Here is a 24,634-nt window from a genome sequence, read left to right as displayed (position 1 = left end):
AGAGAGTATCTTCGCAGATGGGGATCCGGAAGACTTCGGCTTTGCTTTGAATCCAGATGTTTACTGAGGATGTGAAACACACAGGAAGAACCATTTATGCGTGGTATCAGCAAGGCAGAAGGATGAAGATATGTAATTCCCTCAGCTGAAGCTTGTAAGCAGCACATCAGTTAGAACTCACTTTAAAAAGCCAGACCTGGGGTATTGCTTGAATTCACCTCTATCCACAAACGGCACATGCTAAAATATGAATCTTGAATACCCTGAGTGGGCAAAGGAATGATTGTGATGCAATAAATATCTTTAGCAACAAAGACTACTCAATAATGATATAGCTTTTATAGATGTGGACATATAAACAATGACTGCCAAGCAGAAAAAAACCCACTATTTGTATTGCAACCTGTAGATTTGAATAGTCACTGTGTTTGGAGCTGCATACAATTTTAAGGGAGATGAGCACCTCCTGCCTACACTGTAAGGAGGTCACAATAGAGATACATGACAATGAAGAGGCAAACAGAGAAAAGTCCCTGTGCCATAGCACTTCTTATTGCTTCATATTCTGAACTACAGTCATGTTACATATGCATTTATCTGCAGGCAGGAAAACAAATTTGACTTCTGGTGATTATTATTATTGGTGTGGGGGGTTCCCTCCATGAATGCTCTGCGTTGCCTTTTAATTGCCATTTTGTATGGATTACAAATATTTTAGTAGGCTGGGATTAGGCAAACTCTTTCTTTGAAACTGTATACAACAATAAGTACAGAGAACATCTGTGGTCTTTCTGGACCTGAGGGTTTGTATTTTTGTCTTTGCAGCCTGTGAGTTTTTATTTTTTTTTAGTAATACAGCTATAATTTGTAATCCAGTACATTATTACAAAATATATTTATTGCATCCAGTATCTCTTTCTTTTCCTACTATTCCTGGTATACAAAAATGTCTACCTTACCTGTATCTTAGATAAAATTGAATAATTTAAATAATAAATTTAATTAACTCTTGACATAGAAAATTTGGAAAATTGTTCCAAATTAAGTTTTTCAGAACTTTTCTGGCTATCATCTTCAGTACTTAAAAATACAGATAATAAATTCCTGTATATCTGTAATGAAAAAAATGAACATGCCAAGAGAAAAAGTAACAAATTAGTGCTTTGATTACTTGGATTACTTGGCCCTGTCCAGAAAATTCTACAAATGGAAATTTGGTGAAGACTGTGGATTTATACTCCTATTCTACAGATAACTTTTGCTGTTCTCTGTAACTTGACAAAAACTAATCAAAGATGAATGATATGTTAGCTTTGGGTTTATGAACAGTCAGTACTGATGTACCAACTGGCCCATATTTAAGGATCATGCACATCACTCGAATTTCAAACACAGCTCAATATGAACTGCCAGACAGAACATTCAGCACTGCTGTGATGAAGGGCATTTAGAAAAGTCTAATTTGAAGCACATTGTTTTACATACTTTGTGGCTTCTTGTTTCAGGATGTCCCCTTCCTGATTCATGGTGGCATGTCTTGTTGTCCATTTTGATCTGCTTCATCTGAAAAACATCCCAAAGAACAACCCACACCCTGAAACAATAGCAGTGGAAAATCCCAAGTCCCAATACCCCCAAGCAAACATGGAAAGAAACAAAGAATCCCCTTACTTCCAAGCTGTAACAAAATAAAACCTTTTTTATCTAGATGGCTCAAACAAAATTACTAAAGTTAGGTAACTGCAACTTAAAAGAATAACAGAAGTGATAGTACACCAGTATGTCCACTCTCTACCAGTTTTAGGAGATTGAAATTTTACCCTGTGTCTGAAAGGAAATTTACTTCCTACCTCTCCAGTAACCCTGTAGAGCCAAGACAACTAATACCTGGATATATTTCCCCTTATGATATTATAATTGATACATATCACTGAATTATATCTTTTTATCCCAGAGGAGGGCATCAGTTTACAATGAGAACATTCAGCAGTTTCAGGAATGCTGCTGCAGGAGATTGTGCAGTTTGATTCTCCAACCTCAGAACAAATCTGGAGAGCTGAATTCTGGGATTTTTTAACACATGATTGTTTAAATTAAGCATATTTCATAAATAATCCTCAGGAAACAAAAAGCATGGGCTTTTCTGCTACTTTAAAAAAACCCCACTTCTCAAATCATAACTGAATTTCAGGTATTGGCTTTGCAAGTCTCAAAAGTTGTCGGGATCATTAGAGTTGTGCTTTTAGCTAGGATTTTTTGTTTTGTTTTGGTTGGTTGCTTTGGGTTTTTTGTTTGTTTTGGTTTTTGTTTATTTAGTTTTATTTTTTCCCTCCCTTCCCCTCCTCTTTCCTCTGCGGTGGGTAAGTCAGGTTTTGCCCTGACAAGTCGGTTAATTTGCCCTGGATAGCCATCATTACTCATGAAATAGCAGACTTCCTGCAGCACTGCATTTGGAACCCTTCCTTCCTCTGGTTTCTTTTTAGCTACAATATTACAGAAATGGAAATAAAAATTGTTTCCAAAATGGAAGGTTAAGTGCACCTGATTGAAATACAGAGTTTAAACAAAGCACCAATACTTACATTTTTTAACACAGTGCAATCAAAGCACAGAAACACAAACAGGATGGTAGGAACAGCTACAAAGATGGACAACAGGCATACTGTACTCTGAAAAGTACAGTGATATGTGCTTGTCTACCAAGACATGTTTGTCCACCAGAAAAAAACAGATGGACAGGTAAGAAAAAAAATCCCTTCTCTCTGTTAGACTGAGTACTTCATCTTCCCTATTCTGAGTGGATTTCATTAGCATTTTTACAACTAACAGATTCCTATTTGGAGGTAATAGAAGTGTGCATGAACTTTAAGCAAAGAAATCATTAGTTACACAGGCTTCCCTACTCAGTACAAGTATGGAAGATGATGAAAATATTGAGGGGCGTTTTTAAGGACAAAACCACTTCTCCCAGATTAAGAGAGAGGTAATTCAAATTGAAGGCATCTCCCAGACAGAAAAATCATATTAGAGTTGACTTGTTACAGACACATATTCCAATCTATTTATGTAATAAAATCTTGTCTACTTTGGCCTTTCAAAATTTCTCTGCAAGCACACTTACCTAATGCTCTTGACTCCTTTTGATGGTATTCTGATAGCTGCACTTGAAGAAGACAACCACCGGAAAAAACAGAGCTGCTGTCATCTGGGACAGCATTAGCAACTCAGCACTAGAACAAGAGACAGAACTTAGCCACCCTTGACATTGTTGAGTTAGGGATGGGATGAAACCATTTTAAGTTACAGAGGTGAAAAAGAGAGATTATTAAGAAGTAGTGTCTTTTTATAACTAGGATTGCTAAGGTGAGTCTTCATTGGGCTCAAAGTAAAAACTCTTCACACTATAGGTGAACTATGAATAGCACACTGTGGTAGAACATAGCTATAAACAACATGAACAGAAAGAGAGATAATAATTGTTTAAATTATTTCTCCCTAAGTTTCCCAGGCCTGAAGCCTGGGAGAATCCTCTGTTCTCTCTTTGGCTGAACTGAGAGCCTCCACAGAGGCTATCTTTAACAGTTTAGCCACAACAAAGTGTTAAAAAGTGAATACACAGGAGATAAAGCACAGCACTGGTCTGAGCAGTGAATCAAGCACAACTTTCTTCGTAATCTTAAGGGATACTAAATGTTTGCTAGGATTTAAAGGAACTGTCTGGGAAGGGATTCAGGAGAGTACAATGGATCCTGCTCTGGTTTCTGACTGCTCTGTTCTCCCCAGGACAGGTAGCAACGCTACTTGCATTCCTCTCCAGCTATAGAGAGAACACCAGCAACAGAACACCAGCCTGGGACTTCACTCCTCAGCATTCTTCTAATAGTCATCTTTTTTCTTCAGAGATTATTAATCTGTTTAAACAAATGTCTCAACTCCATTGAAAGTAACATGAGCTAGAAAAAATGCTGAAAGATTTGTAGATATCCACACTCAAACTAGTCATGCCATACAGAAAAGTTTACAGATGTTCCACTGGCTTCCTCCTTCAGAGAAAATTCTATTACAGAGGCTTTAGGGATCTGAAGAACTGCAAGAACGAACAACACATTACTTTTCTCAAATGTTAAAGAGCCCAGAATTTCCTTCTCCAGAATCTGAAATGTTAGACATGGAATCTGGCTTGTGTATTGGTGTAAATTAGCCCTAAATGTCATCAGATGTTAACATAACCACTGCTTGCTAGAGACAGGCTGTATAAAATGCTGCAACAGACTTCAGCTGCAGTAAGCAGAACTGCATTCTGGTTACTGGATTTTAACATATTGAAAGAAAATCACTGTCTTAGTGAGTGAACAGACTCTTCCTAAGATACAGCACGGGATCCAGGTGGATGAAGGATAACTCCTGAGAAATTTAAGAAATTCTTTTTCAAGTAAAGGCATTACAGACTGATCTGCTATTTTAAAATGGTTTTTGGCCAACAGTCAGTTTAAAAATGCATATTTTAAACAACAGCCAGCCAGCTAACTAACTGAGCTCAAAAGATGCAAAATAATTTCAAAAACCATTCAACACCCAACAATCATCCTTAATTTTCACTTTGCATTAATTCTCTACAGAAGAACAAGAACACACTGGTAATGACAGGGACTCCAGGAATGACCTGAGATGCCACTGGGATACTGAGATATTGTACCTTGGACCAAGATAAAGTACTGGAGACCTGCAAAGGCACTTCTGCAACTCAGGAAGATCTCTTCAAGTAATTAATCTCCAAACCTGTGATTCCATGCTCTTTATGATGCAGGGTTAAACAAAGAAACAGACCCTGCAAAGCTGAGCCCTGTTAAGAGGCACAAGTTTTTAATCAGCATTCTCTGTCACGTTTATCCTATTATTCCTGCATCAGGAATTACTGAAAGGAAAATAACACAACACAGAGATATTGCTTTGGCTAAAGGCAGGAAGAAACCCATGGAAGTTCTTTTTATGGGCACACCTATCTAAGCATAAGAATATTAACCTATTATTTCTCCAAGACTTATAAACTTCATTAAATATCATGTAGACAAATAATTGATAAAAAAAGATCTTCCTTACACTAAGGTAGAAGAAAGATAAACATTTAAAATTATAGCATGAAGTGGTTACTATACAGCTCTAAATACAAATACCAGGCCCTAGAATTTCTGCAGTGAAAAGCAATACTAAATTTTAATGTATTCATGTGTTAAATTAGATATGTTTATTGTATCTTTTGTTCTGCCTACCCCAGAACAGCATGTTAGCTGTGTTTGGTTTTCATTAGTTAACTTTACTGAATGTGGTTACACTCAGTCCAATTCTCCACACCCATATAAGTGCAATTTTTTACAGTAAAATTATTAATATCTAAAAAAACCCCTGTAAATAAAGTAGGAGTTGGGTACAAGCATTACCTGCAGTAGCATGGCTCAAAGTACTTTCACCACCTTAAAACCAGAAAGTAGCACTATCTGTCAAGTTAGATGCATACCTTTTTACAGGAATCCCAGCCAATGTATAGCCAAACTTCTAAAAATATTTTAACTTATCTATTTCTTTCTGCATTGTAACATGGTTCACTTAGTCCTCACCATGTGGACACCAACTGAATTGAGGTAATACATATGGCAGACATCCCACATAGATGTCTGCATTAAAAATGGCAAAGATATTAGTATAAAATGTAAACCATCTTGAGTTTATATATATGATCTATTCTTGAGATACTCTACTAAAGGGGAATTTGACTCTTAAGAGCATATCTGAATCATTTTCAAGTTTTAATGCCAGGCCAGAAAAATAAGCATATTTATAAAGTAAGAAGAATGACTCCCAGCCCACGTTTTCTCCCTGTCATTAGTGGAAACATTCATATGAATTCACTTAGTTTTTCAGCAAATTGTTTTATATTAGAAAAAAATGCAAATTCAAAAATAGACAATAGGAGATGAATGATGTGGACACTAAAATGAATATTAGTAATTCAGGAATCACAACTGCAAACAAGTTGATAATTTTCACTCCTTTCAATTTAATTCCACTTCTCTCTGGAAAGCAGCTGGTTACTTATTGCTTATCCATGTCTAGAAAACAATCCTTTTGTCCTTTCTAAATCTTAGCTGTGTCCAGAGAAACAATTAAATATTTGTGACAAATTTGCTCAAGGAGTCTGTATTATAATCTCTTATGCTGATCAAACTCTTCAGGAGTGTAAATTCAACCCTTCCCAGTTGATTATGAATATTTCATACCACAGTGGCAGCTACTACTGTAGTTCATACCATTTCAGTCTATAAGTTTCATAAATGTTAACAATAAACTGATATTAAATTGGTACAAGTCACAATCTTATCAGTTATGTACATTTTCTGATCAATTTTACAATTGGCACTTATTCAACAGTGCTGTTTGGTTTTTCTCCAAATCTAGATGAGGGACTGTAATTGAAGCTGTATATTTTTATACAGATATAAGGCAAGGCTTTTCAGCTAAAATACTCTTAAGAGCTATATCATTAATGTCAAGGCTACAAAAATCACAAGAATTTTCAGCAAGCAGTGTTTTTATTTTAAGGCAGCATTTCTGCCACTCAAAACTACAACACTGTTTTGCAGATTACAGAGTTTATATAATCATGCTGTTTTTCCCTTGTTCAAATGGTACAAAGGAATATATCAAGTCCAATACTCCTAAAATATTGTTTTGCTCAACTGATGATCTGTGTCAATGTTTCCATTTAATTTGTTGCTCCAGCAGGAAAACACTTTATCAATTACTTCTGCATACATCAAGTTTGCATGTGTCATCAAGTTAGAAAACAAGGTAATTTTTAGTTATAAGTTTGAAAATATTGCAAGGACTACAAAAATTCTAAAATCTGATATTATCTTTACTAAAGAATACTGAAATTCCTAATAATAATTATGATTAAACAGTGTACTTCAACAGTGTATGTTGAAGATTGTTGGAGAATCAAAATCATCAATGAAATACCATACTATCTCCACACTAATTTTCTTCAGACTTTTCTTCATCATTACTACTTGAACAGCTAGGGTTTTATTTTTTGTTTTGTTATTTCTGCTTTCATCACTTGTTTCTGCATCATCTTCACTCCCCCCACTGATGAATTTCTGTGCTGCTTCTGCCATAAAAACACACACAGCTCAACAAAGCTCTGAAATAGCACAGCTGGTCACCAGACAATCATTCATTTATGGGTGAACATTTGAATTGTGCCACCAAGCCACTTGGCTGTTCCTGTTTCCTGTAGCTACACAGTGGCAAGAGAATGGAACCCTGCCCCAGGTATCTTTATATCCTAAACCGATCCAGGACTAGGAAGCCTTGATCACAAATGAGCAGTGCTAGCTAAAGTGAATATGTGAGACAAGAAAATACACGTTAAACCACGTTTGGCACTATTCAAAGATGGATTAAGCTGATATCTGCAATCCTTTCCTTCTAATTACTTCTTTCTCATATAACAGAATTCAAAGGGACTTCTTGAGGTTAATATCCTTCAGACTAACATTCATTTCATAGTAAATGTGGTTTATATTTTGGCACAGTTCAATCACAGGTAACATCTCGGAGGACTCTCAGAAGTAATTTTGTGAATAAGGGGCAGTTTAAAATTTATTTCCTTTACTAACTTTTACATATTCTCTGCTGAAAATTTCCTGCTAGAAGAGTTTTCTTCAGCATTTGTCTTCTGCTTCAGTGCAGGGTGAGCTTTATCAAAGTGAGGTTTTTATTGATTATATTATATATATTATATTATATTATATTATATTATATTATATTATATTATATTATATTTATTATATTAGTTGATGTGAACTCACATGGGCTGCTTGTTCTGAATTTAGAAGACTTTCTAAATTTGTAGGATTTCTGACCTTTTTCTTTCTCTCTTTATGTACTGTAAAATGAATACTTGCAATTGAACATTAACAAATGGAGAATGTTTACTCTAACATTTTATAGACCAAGGCAGAATATTTAAGACATTGAAATCCCAGACATAATAGAAGTATTTTCTCAATTGCTAGCTTTTAAAACACCAAGTCAGGTTCCTGTTAGTACAATAATTGTCATTGTGAAAGGCAAGACTGTCTGTATAATAAATGTTCTAGTTGGGATTCTCAAACTTGCCCACCACCTTTTCTACAAGAAGTGGAAAAAACTGTTTGGCCTTAGTATTTTCTGGTTCATAAATCAGAACTGCAGGCTGACAACATAATACACTACAAACATGTATGATGACAAAATGAACAGGAAAAAAAAAACACCCCAGAGATAAGTTTGCCTCTTGTAGTCCATGAAAGTGTAAATCATGTAAACCAATGAAAATCTTTACATGTACACAGATCAGAAATGGATGTTCATAGCCTTAAGATTATCATGCTCTTGGGTAATATCATTATTTTGAGTAAGTGGCTGCAATGCAATGCAAAACATAAAACATCAATAATTTCAGGATTAGGATAGAAAGCTGACAAATTACTTTAAAGAGCAGTAAGATGATAAAGATCTTAAATAAAGATTGTACTTATGATAAAACGATCATATCATTCAAGAAAAACAGACATAAAAATTCAGACACAAGGTTAAACCTGAGAGAATCTCCTCAACCACTTGCACATATGCACTATAAGGTGAGCAAAACCAGTATCAAAAATTTCATAGAGAAGAATAATTTTGAAGATGAAAACTGCCCTAATTACATATTTCAAGATTCTGTTAGACAATGGCTGTGCAACTGTAATTTTTCACAAGCTAACACAAATTTTGTTAGTTTTGTTATAGCAAAGTGCCAGTATTTTGGGTTTTGCCACCCTACCTCCTCTTATCCATCTTCCTTCTCTACTGCATTTCCTACAAAAACCAGCTGCAGTAGTTGAAATGAAGGTTCCCTTCCCCATCCTAATAAACAATGCATGCAGGAGCTTGTGACCAGATAATGAACAGGGAGCCAGGAGAAATCAGCTGAAATCACTTGGAGGTAACAACAGCAACAGAGATCAAAGAATAAAATACCAAAGTCAACCATTAAATTAATTGACAGCAGTCAGGCAGACAAAAGAGAAACTATTATAACTCTGATAATCATATATTTAGGGCCTGCAAATTTGTGCTGCTTCACAAAACAAAACATACAAATATATTTCACATCAGGAGTGGTCACTGGGAAATCATAGGAATAACTGACACAATGTAGCATGGACATTTCTCACTATAAACCAAAATCGTGTGTAAATCTAGGTCTGTGAATGAAAAGCTGTCTAAACAACCTGGTCTAGTGAAAGGTGTCCCTGCCAATGGCAGGGGGGTTGGAACTAGATGATCTTTAAGGTCCCTCCAAACTAAGACTGTCCTATGATTCTATTGTATTATTCCACAATTCATACACCTCTTTTCAAAATTACCAGAATCTGAGTCAGCATTTGCTAGGCATACAAGTGCAGAAATTCTGGAAATTAGGTCTCAGTACATTGCCTATATTGAAATTTCCCTTACACTGTGACTCCCCAGGAGAAGTACCATACAATGAAGCAGCATTCTGATGCACAGAAATAACAGGAGATATACATATATGACTTCAAGATCAGAAGAATAAAAACCCACAGAGTACCTGGTTTATACTTGACATGCCCATAGGTTTCTCTTAGCCTTATAAGCATTTTAGCTCCAGTGCTTAAGTTTTCCAAGCTGTAAAGGAAATACAATGCAGAAGTCCACACACATTAATGCTCCTGACATGCTTCCTGTTGTTGCTGGGGCACAGACTGGTCCCTGGAGAAACACTTTCACAAATGTTTTTTCAACTACTGGTTCTAATTGTAATGAATTTAAACATTCTACATAAAGCAAAGGCATGTAATATTTATTTATCTATATGTTCACCTATAGTTAAAACAGAAATATAAAAACAGATTAAAGGACAAGTCATAGAACATGAAGTTGTTGAGCTCCCATAATGTAGCTTACCTAATACTATGTTTTATTTGATCTAAATTACAATGGTGCCAAGTGAACCACAGGTTAAACAGTTCATCCATGCATTTCCAGTCTTTCAAAATTAATTGGGTGACAAATTGTGGTATTATTGAGTGCTAATTGCTTAAAAAAGCATGTAATAGATCAGCTGCAAAACTGAAGTCATATTACCATGGTACTGCTTGAACTGACACTTCTGAAAAGCAAATTCAGAACAGCTGTTTCACATTTTGGCTCACCTGATAGAATTTTGTGCCTCAACTCCAATGTTTCTTTGACTTGAAGCTTATGGTGAAATTTTTTAAAGTTTCACTTCAAATGTACACTATCAAATTGTTCAACCCCATGCTTTGTTCAATTTCCCTGATTAAGTAATGAGTATTTAAAAGCAAATATTATTATAAAAGTTAAAAACTTATCTTTTGGCCCCTAAACACATAATTTTTCATTTTGTTGGTTTGCTTCCAAAATAGACAGTAACTTTAAAAAGCATTAATTTTATATACATGGTATTACTTAAATTCTGAGGTAGTGAAAATTTTCAGCAGTTTCAACACAAATCCACGTAAGGATAGCCTGAGATTTTGGAATTACTTAATTAACTGCATGAATATGCAAAGCAATGGAATGCATACTACCATTCAATAATCTATTGCTACAAAGGAGGTGTATATTAGATTCTGGCCCAAGCTGATGTTTACCTTGTTGGTCTCTGTCCTTTTTAAACAACTGTCTCTAGTAGAAAATGGAATAAAAAAAAAAAAAAAAAAAAAAAAAAAAACAAAAACAAACCAAAAACAAACCAAAAGACCACCCATGTCTTTTTCTTTTTCTTTACAGCAGACCACCAGAATTTGTCTGAACAGACACTGAACACCAGAACAAACAGAACATCCTTTTCTTTTAAAGAAGTCTTGGGACAGCACATTTTTACTTCAGTTACTGAAACTATTTATTCATATTGACTTAAACAAAGAAAAAAATCCAACAAACAAAAAGGAAGGAAACCAGTGAGGACTTGAACAGGGTTTCCTTTCCTACAAGTTCTGGAGTTGAGATCCTTCCCTGGGGTCTCCATCACTATTATAAATCATCTATCCAGCAAAACACTGACATACAGCTCATCATCTACCTGATTATGTAAACACCCACAGTTTGTTCTTACATCCTACTGAGGTCACTAAAACTTACAGGTGTGCTTAAAAGAATTTTTCTGGGGATTCTTCAGTAAGCAAACCACATGAATGCAACAATTATGCTCTTCAGCATTTAAGATTTTCTAGAATTTGTGATTATAATTTTTGATGCCCTTGCTTTTCCACTGTTACTAAATCCTCACTACTACAGGTTGTTTTTATAGTCCTAGCAGATCATCACAACAAAGCAACATGGAACAAACATGCAGAGATTTTAAAAAATGTGTCTAATGTCTACTCTTTGTCATTAGAGAAGCAAAAAATAAAGCTTCTATTTTTAATAGCCAGACATCTTACTCTAGAGATACTCTTACTCATACTCTTATTTGGTATATCTTATTAAAATAACATTTAAGATTTACCAGTTATTTCACCCCTTGCATACAACAGGCACCTTGGCCCACCCCTTGGATAAGAGGAATTAAAAAACTTACCTGGGAGTGAACAGCCAGGATAGAGCACCTCCTGATTCACTGAGCTAGTGCTGGAATTCAAGGAGAGCAAGCTGGAACAAGATAGCTCTAGAAACAGAGTGAAGCTACAAGCCATGCAGCCCCTTTTCCTCTGTCTAGCAGATGTCAAACCATGATTAGGAAGGGTTATTTGACATTATATGACTGCACAACGGTGAAGTTCTTCAGCATGAGGAGCAACAACAGTATCTAGAGTTGTATATCCAGAAAGAAGTGTGAATTCCAAGAGAGGTATTGCACTTTCACAAGTACCTAACCTAAAAATGCTCTGCAGTAGCTACAAAAACCTACAATTTTCCTCAACTGTAGCTACAGCATGACCTCCATAACTACATAAAATCAAAGTACAAAATTTAAATGTAGAAGTTGGAATAAAAAAGCTTAAATTTTGACACATCACAAAAATTATGCTCAGCGCAGTAAGTACCATACTTAACCTACTTTGCCCTTCAGAATGTGCACTATTTATTATAATTCTAACTTAGTCCACTGGGTGGATTGCTCCTTTTTTTATCCACTAGGCACAATCAAATCAGTGCAATAGAAGAACTGCTGATGCATGAAATGATAGGTCAACATAACCTTGTCATGGAGTAATATCCCTGCAAATCACTGTAAACAAATAAAACAACTCATTTTTATTTGCTATAGGTATTAGGCAAGGCATAAATTATCAAAATCTAAAGCAGGAACATTTTAACTGCAAATATAATATATTGCTCCATATTACTATACAAAAATCTCATTTAAATACCACCTTAACACACAATATGGGGGAAAAGCTTTTACAAATAAATGGTGGTTTTAGTCAGACTACCATCTACTACTGGACTTTCCCAAATCAGTATAGCCAAAGGCCTTCATACAATGAAAGCTTTCTAAAAGCTTTTGTCATCAGGTGTCTTTCTTTTCGTCAGTTACAGATGTCTTTGGATAAGTTAATCTAAACAACTGGCACAGTACATTTAACATAATTTTTACATATATATGTTCTCTTATTTGCTATTTTTATTTCTCATTTTAATTAGTTTATCAAAATAAAGTCAGAATTGCATTCTTGGAGTTTCGATGTACTTAAAAAGAGATTTGTCTATGAGATGATTCATGATCATATAAGAAAATACTTTGGAAGGTAAGTAAGGTACTTTAAGGTGGTAAAGAACTACAACACCAGTGGTCACATGCTAAGATATCCTATAAAACATACTGCATTAATTAATGCATTATATTATTCTTAACAGCATAAGATGTTCTATATGAACCTCTGCTGTGCACTGCTATTAATAAAAATCTTTTAGAATAAACTACATATATGTTTGTGTAAGCATATACACACATTTATAGAGACTATGGTTGGTAAATACAACTTACAGGAGATTACAAGGCTGGTGTTGTGTAATTCTCAGAGTACATGCTCATAATGGTTGTATGTAGCAACAGTAAAATGTGATGTAAACAAAATTAAAATGGTATTTAAACTGGAGACCCCAGTCTTGAATGGTTTGTTATACGTGACAACTGTATAGAGAACAAATTACATATACTACTGAGAATCTAATGTGTACTGAACTTTTAAGGTGGGTGGGGTTTATTTTCTTTCCTAAAACAACCTCAGGAAAAAGTGTTCAACTTTACAAACAAACAAAGAGAAACTATTTTAAATGTTAGGGATTAGGAAATGGGAAAAAAATAAATTGTTATCTTATGTGAGACAATAAATGTTCAAAAGGCATGGTTTAACATAAATAGTGCAAAGTCATTAAAAAGTCTGAAATATAGTATTTGAAGTTATACATTTAACATGAGAAGGAGGTGTTGGAATGAGGTCTTGAAAAAATTTCATTTTTTATTTGGGACATGAGTGGGAACACGTGTGTTATCATGATAGATATCTCAAGTAGAATACTCTCATCAGAGCAATTTTCCAGCAAGTGGATATGTCAGCTCATTATAAACCCCACATACTACACTACAATGCCATTATGAATTGTAAACAGGGTCTGCCTGGCCACACAAAAGACAAGATACAAATATTAATAATATTTCTTTAAAAACTGATTAAAAAGTCAAAATAAAATCATTAGGTACTAAAATGTGTTACTGATGCTATCATAGCAAACACACTTTCCAACATTTTAATAACAGAAATTAGAAACTCTTACTAAAAGTACTGCCACATTATTTGTAGTCACAGATACTTCATAAGAAAATACAACTGGAATGATCTCTTCTGGCATTCCACACCCCTGAAAAACAGAATTAAACATAAAGAAATAATTTTAAAACAAGTTTCACAACCGTATCCACATAAAATCTAGTAGAGATCTGAAGGTTCCTTTAAACAGAATCAGCTGTTTTTCCTTTAATCTTAGGCTGAAAGGGTCTGTGACACAGTAGTCATATGCCAAATAACCCCTAGGAACATTAAACAAAAAGATCTGCAACTTTTCTGGTCAGTCTTAAGGATACGTTCATTTTTTCTATAGCATACAAATGAGAAGTTCAGAAGCTCAGTAACAAAAAGAAGAAGTCCTGAACACACAGTAGTTGCTCATCCTTGAAAGCAACAGACCAACATCTCCCTGCTCTCCTTGCCAGCACTGGCATTTATAAATGTTTTCCCTTGCTGCTCTCTCACTTTGAAGCAGCTAAAGCAAGCTGTATTTGTTGCTGGGTTTTGGCCTCTCCTCACAGAAGGCACACAGCTGTCAGGAAGGCACAAGGTTTTATGTTTGAATTCCACTGCAGGGCCAGACCCTGCTCCCTTAAAAGTCAGAGAAAGTTATTCCTTTAAGTTAATGAGGAGCAGAAAGAGGTCTTGAGTAGCAAGTTTCTTCAGTATTGTGTGTATTTACAGAAACATATAAAGGTTTGGATTGAAAGGGACATTAAAGATTATCTAGTTCCAAACCCTCTGCCATTAGCAGGGACATTTTCCCCTAGAGCAGGTAGTTCAAAGCCTTGAACACTTCCAGGGATAGAGCAGCCACAACTTCTCTGGGCAAACAGTTCCACTGCCTCACCACCCTCACAGTAAAGAATTTATTCCTAATGTCTGATCTAAACCTGCTCTCTTTTGGTTTGAACCTATTAACCTCTTGTCCATCCCTCCTTGGCCTTGCAAGAAGTTCCTCTCCAACTCTCTGTAGGCCTCCTTGGATACTGGAAGGTGCCCTACGGTCTCCTTGGAGCCTTCCCTTCTCCAGGCAGAACACCTCCAACTCTCTCAGCCCTTCCTCACAGGAGAGGTGCTCCAGCCCTCTGATCACTGTGGCCTCTGAATTCGCTCCAGAGGTTCACTTCATTCCCATTTTGGAGGCCCACAGCTGGACACCACTCCAGGTGGGGAGCAGAGGGGGTTTCAACGGGCTGAAATACCAGGCAGAAAGCAATGCTACTGCCTGAGGAGATGGCTGAACTTCAGACACCTCATCAACACCCCGGGTGTGATCCTACTCACTCTTCTGACAACAGAGAGAAGAGGCCACTGAAATAACCATGGCAGCACTGCACGGGTGAATCGTAGATTTCTTAGTGCAACTCTGCCTACACTTAAGGGCTGCCCCAAGAGCTGGCAGCACCACCACACAGCTGCTGCTTGTACCCTTGCCTTATTCTCACCTGCTTTTACTTTTTGTAACTTGGGCACTGATGAGACTCGGTGTTCCCTCCTGCTCCTCCAGGTAGGTTATTTTACAGTCAGCTCATACTAGCTAGATCTGGTTAAAAGACACTTTGCATGGGCCCATTCAAGAGTAGAAACAAAAGTCAGACGAAGGGAAGAAAAATGACCAGTAATTATTTGACCTCACCTAAGGAGCACAGAGTTCAAACATTTGACCATGCCTCTTGCAGCAAATATCCAACATCTGAAGCACTCAGGAAACGCGACAGATCTTGTACATTGGATTGAGAATATATATGTAGGACAATAATAATGTGTTACAAAATTTATCCTGGGAAAAATAAATTATCAGAAGGCTATCACCTTTCAGATGTTACTGTCTTAAATAATTTCATGTTTTTGTATGATGTAATAAAGGGGAAAAACTAGAAGTCAAGACTGCTTGTCTAATCATGTCTTATATTTTAAATAAAATCAGTTTTCATGGTATCCAGGCATATAACAAAAAACCCCCAAAGCCAGAAAACCTTGTATTTCAACTCACTCCTTTAACTCCGAAGTTGTCCACTAATGAGAGTAAAGCTTCTCTGGAATTCACATAACCTGCTTCAGAGACAGGGACATTTCACAGCCCAGGGACAAGCTGTGGGGACAGAGCTCTGTGTGGTAATGCTGTTGCATATCTGACCCTCACAAAAAATGAACTATAACGACGCCAAAGCTTATCCCACTGCCGTGGAAGATGAACAAGCCACGTTACAGAAATAAAGGCCAGGAGTCTTGAGGGCCATGTACATTAAAAAAAAAAAAAAAAAATCAAAGGAAACCCAACCTATCAACCAAAGAAAACCCAACACGCCCCCCCCCGCCCACAAAAACCCCCAAAAGAAAACAAAAAACAACACGCCAAAAGCCACTATACCAAAAACGTTAGGCATCTACAACTGGATCTACAACTCTGTGTGTTATTTCCAAGTTGCCGCAAAAAAAGTCTGAAGTATGTCCAACGTTCCTGTCAGGTTTATTTCCTCAAGCGCCCACGGCTACCACGGGTCCCAGCGCAGAACGGCGCCCGTCCAGCGGGGCGAGCGCACCGCTCAGCGCCAGCGGCGCCGGCCCCGAGCCGCGGCGGCCGCACCCGCGCACCGGCAGCGCGGCACAGCCCCGGGCCCGGGCGCTGCCCTGCCGGCACCGGGCGCTGCCCTGCCGGCACCTGCCGCTGCCCTGCCCCGCCCCGCCGGGACCTCCTGCGGCGGGGGCGCGGCTGCCGCCGGCGGGCGCAGGAAGGGGGCCGGGGCCGCTGTCCCGCGGGTGCTCCGGGCGGGAAGGGCCGGCTGGGGCCAGGGGGGCGGCCTGCGAGCCGATGCTGCGCGCCGGAGGAGTGCGATGCGGAACCGTGGGGGCGTGAAGGCCTGGAGAATGGGATTCTGTGCCTTTCTCAGTTTTGAGGGGCATTCAGGCAACACGGAAACGGTTATAAAGTCATCATGGCTGCTCAAACAACTCTCGAAGGATATCGAGACTCACGAAGTGTAAATCCAGTCATAACGGAGTGAGACAAATCTGTGATGGATCGGCCAATCTGTGACTATCAAACACAACAAACAAAATGCCATTCCATCTCAGGAAGTTTCTGAAGCGCTGTTCCCCAGAAGCTGAGAGGCTGTGCCAAGGGAAATATCTGTTTTATATATGCCTTGTTTTTAATTCACTTTCCATAGCATCTGTTACTGGAAAACAGGCTCCTAGGTTAAACAGACCTTTGGTCTGGCTCATGATAGCTGTGCATCTCCATTATGTTTACCATTTCCCCTGAGAAAACCATTTCAAGCAACTCCATTCCTGTTTGCTAAGGGAAGCTGCATGTAGCAGGGGCTCAGCCTGCATTCAGGGACTCTCTAATGATTATGTGGTTCGCTCCAGGGGCATCTGCAGCTCTGCAGTTTCCTTATGGCCTTAAGCACATGCTCCCCCAAAGGCACCAAAATTATTTTAAACAGATGTAGCTGGGATATCGTTAGGTCTTCCCTGAGAGCATTACAGTGGAGTGGGAAAAATACTCTGATCCCAAAAATATGAATCAGAGCCCCTCCACCAGAAGTTAGGAAAAAGCTGAGACTTGGTGGAGAGGTACTAATAAGAGCCTAGTTACTGATGCCTGAGAGCTGAAGGCAGGAAGGTGTGATCTTAACCACACTCTTCTGTTGTCACAAAAACTTAGGGGCATTAGCTGTGTAATCTGACATGGCACCTATCACGGGGCAGGTCTTCAGGGCTGATTCAATCATTTAGTGAACCTTTTTGGCTGAAGTGCTGCTTATTGCAGTCTAGTTCAAAGTGAATTTCTAATGACTTATTTTAAATGAAAATAAACTTGGTAAAAGTCAAAATGTGAAAAAGTGTGATTTTACATGCACAAATGTTAGAATTTATTTGCAGAATTCACATTGTAAAAAATCCTTGGTATTAATCATCATTAATATAGCTCTAAATGCATCTCACACTAACAGGCATTAGGGATATATTCAGATAATTTTGTTAGGATTAATAGAGGATTGGCTTTCTGGTCAGCAAATAAAAAGATGTTGCAGCTTTCTAAAAAAAAATTACCCCTTTGTGTCAGCCAAACTGCTGAAGAAAAATATTTTCCTTTTAAAAATTCTTATTCTAAGACTGGATTGTAACCCGTGTATAAGAAGCCTCTATAAATGGAAAAGGAGAAGAGAAAGCCAGGTGAGCCATAGTTTGTCTCTGACTGATGTAAGACTTCATGGCTTAACTGATGAGAAGAACATCTCCTGCAGGCAAGAACTCAGATGAGACTATTTTATGCTTTTGATTTACCTTTTTGAATAAATGATGACAGAGAAAAGTGGTTATTACTACAAAAAAAAAATGCTGTGGAATCAGCAGCAAGTCAAGAGATTTGGCTGCTTTGATTGAGGTTATCACATGGCATTGAGATGGTAGGAACTCGGTCATTTCTGCAGCAAGATTTCATGAGAGAATGTGCTTACTGCTTTTGAGATCAAGAGCAAAACATTCAGGACATATTAATGATGGTATATTACATATTTACTTTTAAAGGGGTGAGGCACACCTGTAATTGGAGGTAATTTTGGTTGAATCATTGGATCTTAGGTTCTGTTTTAAAAATGGTGCTTTGTTGTATGCTGTGTTTTTCTTTTACACCTTTTAAATAGGAAAGAATGTTTTCTGAACTGGTAGAGGCTCTGCTGTGATCTAGTAGTCTAGCCTTGGGAGCAGGGTAAGGACGGTAGCACCCCAAGAAGGACTTGTGCAGAGAGGAACAAGTCCTTACCCGGAGGCAATGGGTAATTGCAGCAGTTCCCATGAAGGGTCAAGCTCCTGTTGTCAAAGGACCCAGCCAGCTCAGGGCAAACCATCATGTCCCAGTGCATCACCCCTGCTCTGGGGTGGCCCATGCCCCTGTAGGGCACATAAACAGTGAAGCTGTTTCTGGACCTTGTGCAGAGAATTTAAATTCCATGGGTTCACACGCTAAGCTGTCTTGCAGCTCTGTACAAGAACCATGGGGAATCTAAACCTACATCATCATTCTAATTGTTTTTGCCATCATCTGAGTTTTTAATCTTTGATAGTGTGTATATCTTAATTAGGAGCTGGTTCTCAAGTGTATTGAAAAGCAACCAAACAAACCAAATAATTGTGTAATTCTAATACATCATTCTGGGTATTTGAAACATCTAATTGCTGTGGCTAATTAAAATCAGGTTTGAACTTTCCCCCCTCGTTGTCCTTTCTTGAACATGCTCACTAAGTGTCAGAGGTTCTAGCAACTAGATCAGAATCTAGATCTCAGTATTATATCTGACACTTGACACTTATTTTAAATTAAGTCTAGGATGAATGAATGCATATAATAAAAAGACAAAGGAGATTCTAATGTACTTAGGCACTTTATAAGGAATTAGTTTAATGTAACATACTATTCTGCTTTACTGGCTGTTTAATATTTGATATTTCTTAGCAGATTAAAACAGTGGTTCTAATGAGAAAAATAATTGAATGATAAATCTAGAAGGTAATTCCCATATTTTAGTCCCAGTGATTTCAGTACTTTGCAATCACTTTATTTAGCTTAGGAAACTTTAATCTTCATGTGTAGTGAGGCAGAAAGATTTGAAGTTTTGTGAACAGGGGAGAGAGCAAACCCCACAAATGCAATGTAACAGCTGCATAGTGGAACACCCTGCAGAAAACTTTGGAGTTGTACCACAAACTCTCCTGAGTTGCATAAGGGAACTGAGGAAAGTGAAGCAGCTAGATGCTTCTAAAAAATTCTTGGGTCTTATGCTTCCTCTTTTCATTGAGGATGTGAGGGGAACCCAGACTCCTTACTCGTGTTGAGAGTTATGAGGGCAAGCAAAGGTGGCCCATGAAAAGGAAAGGTTGCCTGTCTACTTTGTTTTCTCCCTCACCCTCCTCCTAGACAGAAGCACAGTGATCTTCAGATCCATGAAGGTCTTCTTCCCCCTCTTGTGGGAAAAAACTTTAGGCAAGCCCTTCCTCTTATGAGAAAAAAACATTTCCCTGTAGACTGCCAGAATATGCTGAATATGTTTAGTGTTTATCTGTAGACTCATGATCCCACTGGGGTAGCAGAGTTACAGTTCCAGTGTTCACAGGCAGTTTTAAAATGTTACAGAGAACATGCTTCCCCTAAAAAGATTGCTCATGGTTTGCTCTCTCCAACCTAAGTATTCAACCACCAAACACAGCTTTGATTACGCTATTTTGCAAGTAGCTTCTCAGTGTCATTATACAATTTATTTAAGCATTTTATTAAGAAGCTCAGACATAGCCTTAGGTCTCATGTAGGCACATAAGAAGATTTGGTTAATATTTTGGAAAATATAAAAGTGTAATCTTTGCCAGCTTAAAACTCTTTCAGTTCTTTCAGAGCAAATTAATAGCAAGAAGTCAGTGGAGCCACACTGCTGAAGGGTCAGGTAATGCTGTGAAGAATGGGCTTCCTATATTAGGCTACTAAGGTGCACAAGCAATGTTTTAGAACATGTAAAGCAAGCAGATGTCAAGTGTTTGGCTGCTCTTTGCAGAATTAAACAAGAGCAAAGCACTACCACTATTCCTGCTCAGAAGAAAAGCTAATTATTTAGATGTGAGGGGAAGAAATGAAGCTGTTTTCACACTCCTTTGGGATTAACATATGATAACTGAGACCACCTGACATTCTCAGGCTGTGTTATCTTTTCTGTCTAATCTTTAATGAGTGAATAGTGTGCATTTTCCTTTCTCTTCTTCGCATGTGGATTCTAGACCTGTGGAGAGCTGTCTGAAATACGGGTGAATGTGGCAGTGTGACTGACATCTCCTTTCCATACAGATGAGAGATCTGCATGTGGAGATCACAGGCACACCATCTGATCCTGAAAAAAAGCATGTGGGATATGACCCTAAGTGAAGATATGGGCTTTGGCTAATAAAATTTCTTTTAACCTGCTTTATAATTAGAGCCTATTTTGGAAGTGTGCTCTGTGATGTCTGGTTCCTATTAAAAAGGAAAATGAAAAATGTTTTCAAGTAGTACACAGGGTAATACTGGAACATTGTTTAAACAGCCAGTACTGTTATAAGAACAGGAACTTACAGATAATAGGAATATATTGTTTTTGCAGACAACACTACCTTTTAAAAATCCAAAACCATAGGTTCACACTATTGTTTCTGATAAAGCTATTGACTTTGGTATTTGCAAAATGACACATTTAAGTTGTGAAAAATATCAGTTTATGGCATTTGAATATTATTTTTCATTTTGAATATGAGTATCCTAAAAAAAAGGTGGGTTTATTTTTCATTTTCCCCCTTGTGGTTCATCATTCCTCCATACTAAATGTTATGGTGATGTAATATACTCAGTTTAGGACATGTCAGTCACTGTCACGATAAAGGCCTAAAATCCAGTGGCCACAGAAAATTAAAAATGTAAAAAAGATTGCACTTTATGATGGCACAGATTGACAGGAAGGACAAATTAGGATGTAGTCTAAAGCGAGTAACTTGCTCATTACTGGCATTAATGGCCACGACTGATACTCCAGAGAAGGCAGATTGAGATGAACTGCCTTTGTACAAGGCTCCTTTAAAAGTGCCTTGATAACTATGTGCAGAGAGATATAAATTTGCCCTATTTATGAACTTCTAAGTGGTCTGCTAAATTCATTGAACATCACTGAACAGTGAAAGGTATATTTCTTCTAAGAGCTTCAAGACAGGAGCACTGTAGAATCTGAATTTATTCACTCTGTACAAGGCCTCTGCACCTTTAAAGAGTGCACTTAAATCGTTCAGTGAAGAGCAACTCAGTTTGTACCTCAGTACAAACTTGCCAGTTCTTCAGAAGGTCTTGGCCACTAACTTCAGTACATTGCAGCACAGGATGCACCCCACAGCCACCTGAAGAGGAAATGGAGACCCTCTACGTGTCTACATGTCCCTACATGCCCCTGAGTGGACGTCCATAACCCTTCTCAGGAGCACACAGGCTTTGTACGCTGCCCCAGGTCAGCTCCTGCTGACATGGCTAAGCAATGATGTAATCGCCAGGCCTGGGTCAGGGACACAATGGGATTTTGTGTGTCATTAAGTAAATGTGTAACACAAAAGATATTAAGAGATGATGAGAAGAAAAACAGCACTGATGTCCTCCAGGCTCAAAGCCAAATCTCACTATCCATAATCTCCTACTGACTTGTCACAGTCAGAAGGTCAAAATACATGTTTGTTTTCTTTGATTTTCATTATCCATACTGAAACACCTACATGACTTCAAATCAGTTTGGAGTAAATATTAACAGGGAATAAAACCCATAAAGTTATTTAAAAGACCCTTTGGATTACATGCACTTCTATTTCTTCAATCAGCCTAGGGCCTTGGATCCTTCTTCTCTATGATGCATACCAACACTTACCTGACAAGGGTGAGCCGTGCTGGGTGCTGCACATTTCCAGGTCCTCAGTGGCTTGGACAATATTTAAATATAAAGTTATTGAAGATACCTGCTAGGAAATCCCTCTGAAGGAAAGCTCAGTAGTCTTGAAGATTTAGGGATCCTCTTTGGTAAAAAGTTGTTTTTAAAAGTTTGGCAGGAAAATCTAATAGGTCTTTGAGCTGATTCTATCATGTGCCAGAGTGGCAAACCCCACATCTTTACCACAGGATTCACAATCTCATAAAAAGTCTGAAATAATTCCAAAAACTGTAACAGAGGAAAAACAAGGTTGTATGGAAACTATAAAATCTGACAACAAGCGGGACATTATACTTCTGTTTCTTACTGCTCAGTATAAGAATAGGATGACAAGATCCATTAAATATTACAAGACTCATTTAAAAGGGCCTCAGTAATTGTGCGACTACTTGCACAGAGACACAAACTTGACCTATTTATGAACTTCTGAGTGGTGTCCTGAGTCACTGAATATCACTGAACAGTAAAAGGTATCTTTCATCTAAGAGTTTCAAGACAGCAGCATATTATATTCCCTATTTCTTCAGTATTCAGCACTATTACTAGATATGTGAATTTACCAAGTGAGATAGTTACGTTGTAGTTACTTTAAAATGCAATCTAACAAAATCTGCAAATAATTGAAGATTAAATATTTCTTTCAAAAATTACACCCTTAATTTAATATGGAAGGAAGAATTACACTATGATAGTTTTAGGAAGTACATCTCCCAATATAGCTTAAAAAAACTTTCTATTTTTCTATAAGAGTAGTTGAGGAGGTAGGAAACATAATTTTATAAATTTGTTGGATTATTGCAATGAAAATCTGGTCAGTTGGGATCAAAAGGGCAATCCTGCAACCTTCTCCCAGGTGAAAGTCTTATTCTATTTGACCTTTGACCAAAAATAATTTGATTAACAACATATTAAAAAAAACCAAACTATCTGGAAAACAATGTTGATTAGTTGTGGGTATTTTTTAATGTTCTCTGCTTAAAGACCAAATCTCAACTTTCTTTACTATATCCCATTTTTTTGTTGAGGTTAATTTATTTGAATTAAATACCAGATGAATTGGTTTATATGATATGTCTATTATACCAATGACATTTAAGTTTTAAATTAGGAAATGAATTGACCTTGAGCAGCATATGTACTCAAAATTTATAATTAAGAAGAATATTAATAAATTAATTTTATAAAATGAACAGCTGTTCTAGTTGATTGGAAACAGCTAAAAGTATAAAATGTATTTTGTGAATGCAAAATTAAAAGTTAATTTTATTATGGAGTGCAATTTGGCAACTAGAAATAAATTCTTGAGATGTAAGCAATATATTTTTGTAATGCTCTACCTATACATCAGAAAGGTCACATGTATATTTAAATACCATATTACTAAAAAAGTTTAATGATTTCAATTGAAAAGCTATCATATGATTTAGCTATTTACAGATGAGTATGAAACAGCTATGATGCATGTATACTTCCTTTTCCCAATGAACTATTTAAAAGCTTTACAAAGAAATAGTTTTGTTAAATATTTTTTATATTATAAACAGTTAGTTTCACTTACCTAAGTAAGTCTCCTAAGTCCCTAATTTTCTGCCTCTTTTTGTGTGTGTGTGTGTGTGTGCCACTCTTAGAGAATAAGGTTTTCATTAGCATTTGATGCTATGGGTTCTCACTTAAATACATCTCTCACTCATGACAGGCTTTTAACTAATTTTGACTGTATGTATTTTAAGCTGTGCACTTTCGAGCTTTAATGTATATGTGTCATTACACATATATAGATACAAGGTGCAGAGGCTACAACACAACACCACTGTGGTGGGGTTTTTTGTGAATCAGATACCACCGCCTCTTTGAAATGGTGCTGACACTGCCGGGCTACAGTCTTTTGCTTCAGACCCAAATTATTTGCAGGCTCATACTTAAGTGAGTGGTTAAACTTCCAGTATTTCCGTACAAGCTGTGTCTTGTGGAAGGAATAAGAACCCAAAATAGTCTGCTAGACCAGACAACATAGATGCTTGGCAAATTCAGCATGTCTTCAAACTGGAGAAAAATCTTTCCATAAGGGTCCAGCTTAGAAGTCACCACATCTGTCATTATCAGGCTAATCTCTGCTAGTTACATCTGCTCTAAGAGGAAGCGGTCTCTTGCTCTTAGGCTAAACTTGCCCCAGAAACCATCTAAGGCATTGCTTCAGCTCACACTAACACTTCATCTTGGCACTCACTCAGCAGGAAAGGCCATCGCCATGTGGGAATTATTCTATCCTGTAAGAGA

General features: G+C 37.4%; 1 long non-coding RNA gene across 1 annotated transcript; it reads right to left on the bottom strand.

Moving 5' to 3' along the window:
- Positions 1-531: 531 nt before the first annotated feature.
- LOC137477122 (uncharacterized) lies at positions 532-12,827 on the bottom strand. Its single transcript, XR_011000807.1, has 4 exons — positions 11,657-12,827; positions 9,662-9,738; positions 3,122-3,230; positions 532-1,563 (listed from the first exon to the last, which is right to left on the bottom strand). It is a non-coding gene; the product is annotated as an uncharacterized lncRNA (long non-coding RNA).
- Between the last annotated feature and the right edge of the window lie 11,807 nt (positions 12,828-24,634).

This window comes from Anomalospiza imberbis, chromosome 7, assembly GCF_031753505.1.
Source record: "Anomalospiza imberbis isolate Cuckoo-Finch-1a 21T00152 chromosome 7, ASM3175350v1, whole genome shotgun sequence".
In the NCBI taxonomy this organism is placed as follows: domain Eukaryota; kingdom Metazoa; phylum Chordata; class Aves; order Passeriformes; family Viduidae; genus Anomalospiza; species Anomalospiza imberbis.
This window is presented reverse-complemented; position numbering and strand designations above follow the sequence as displayed.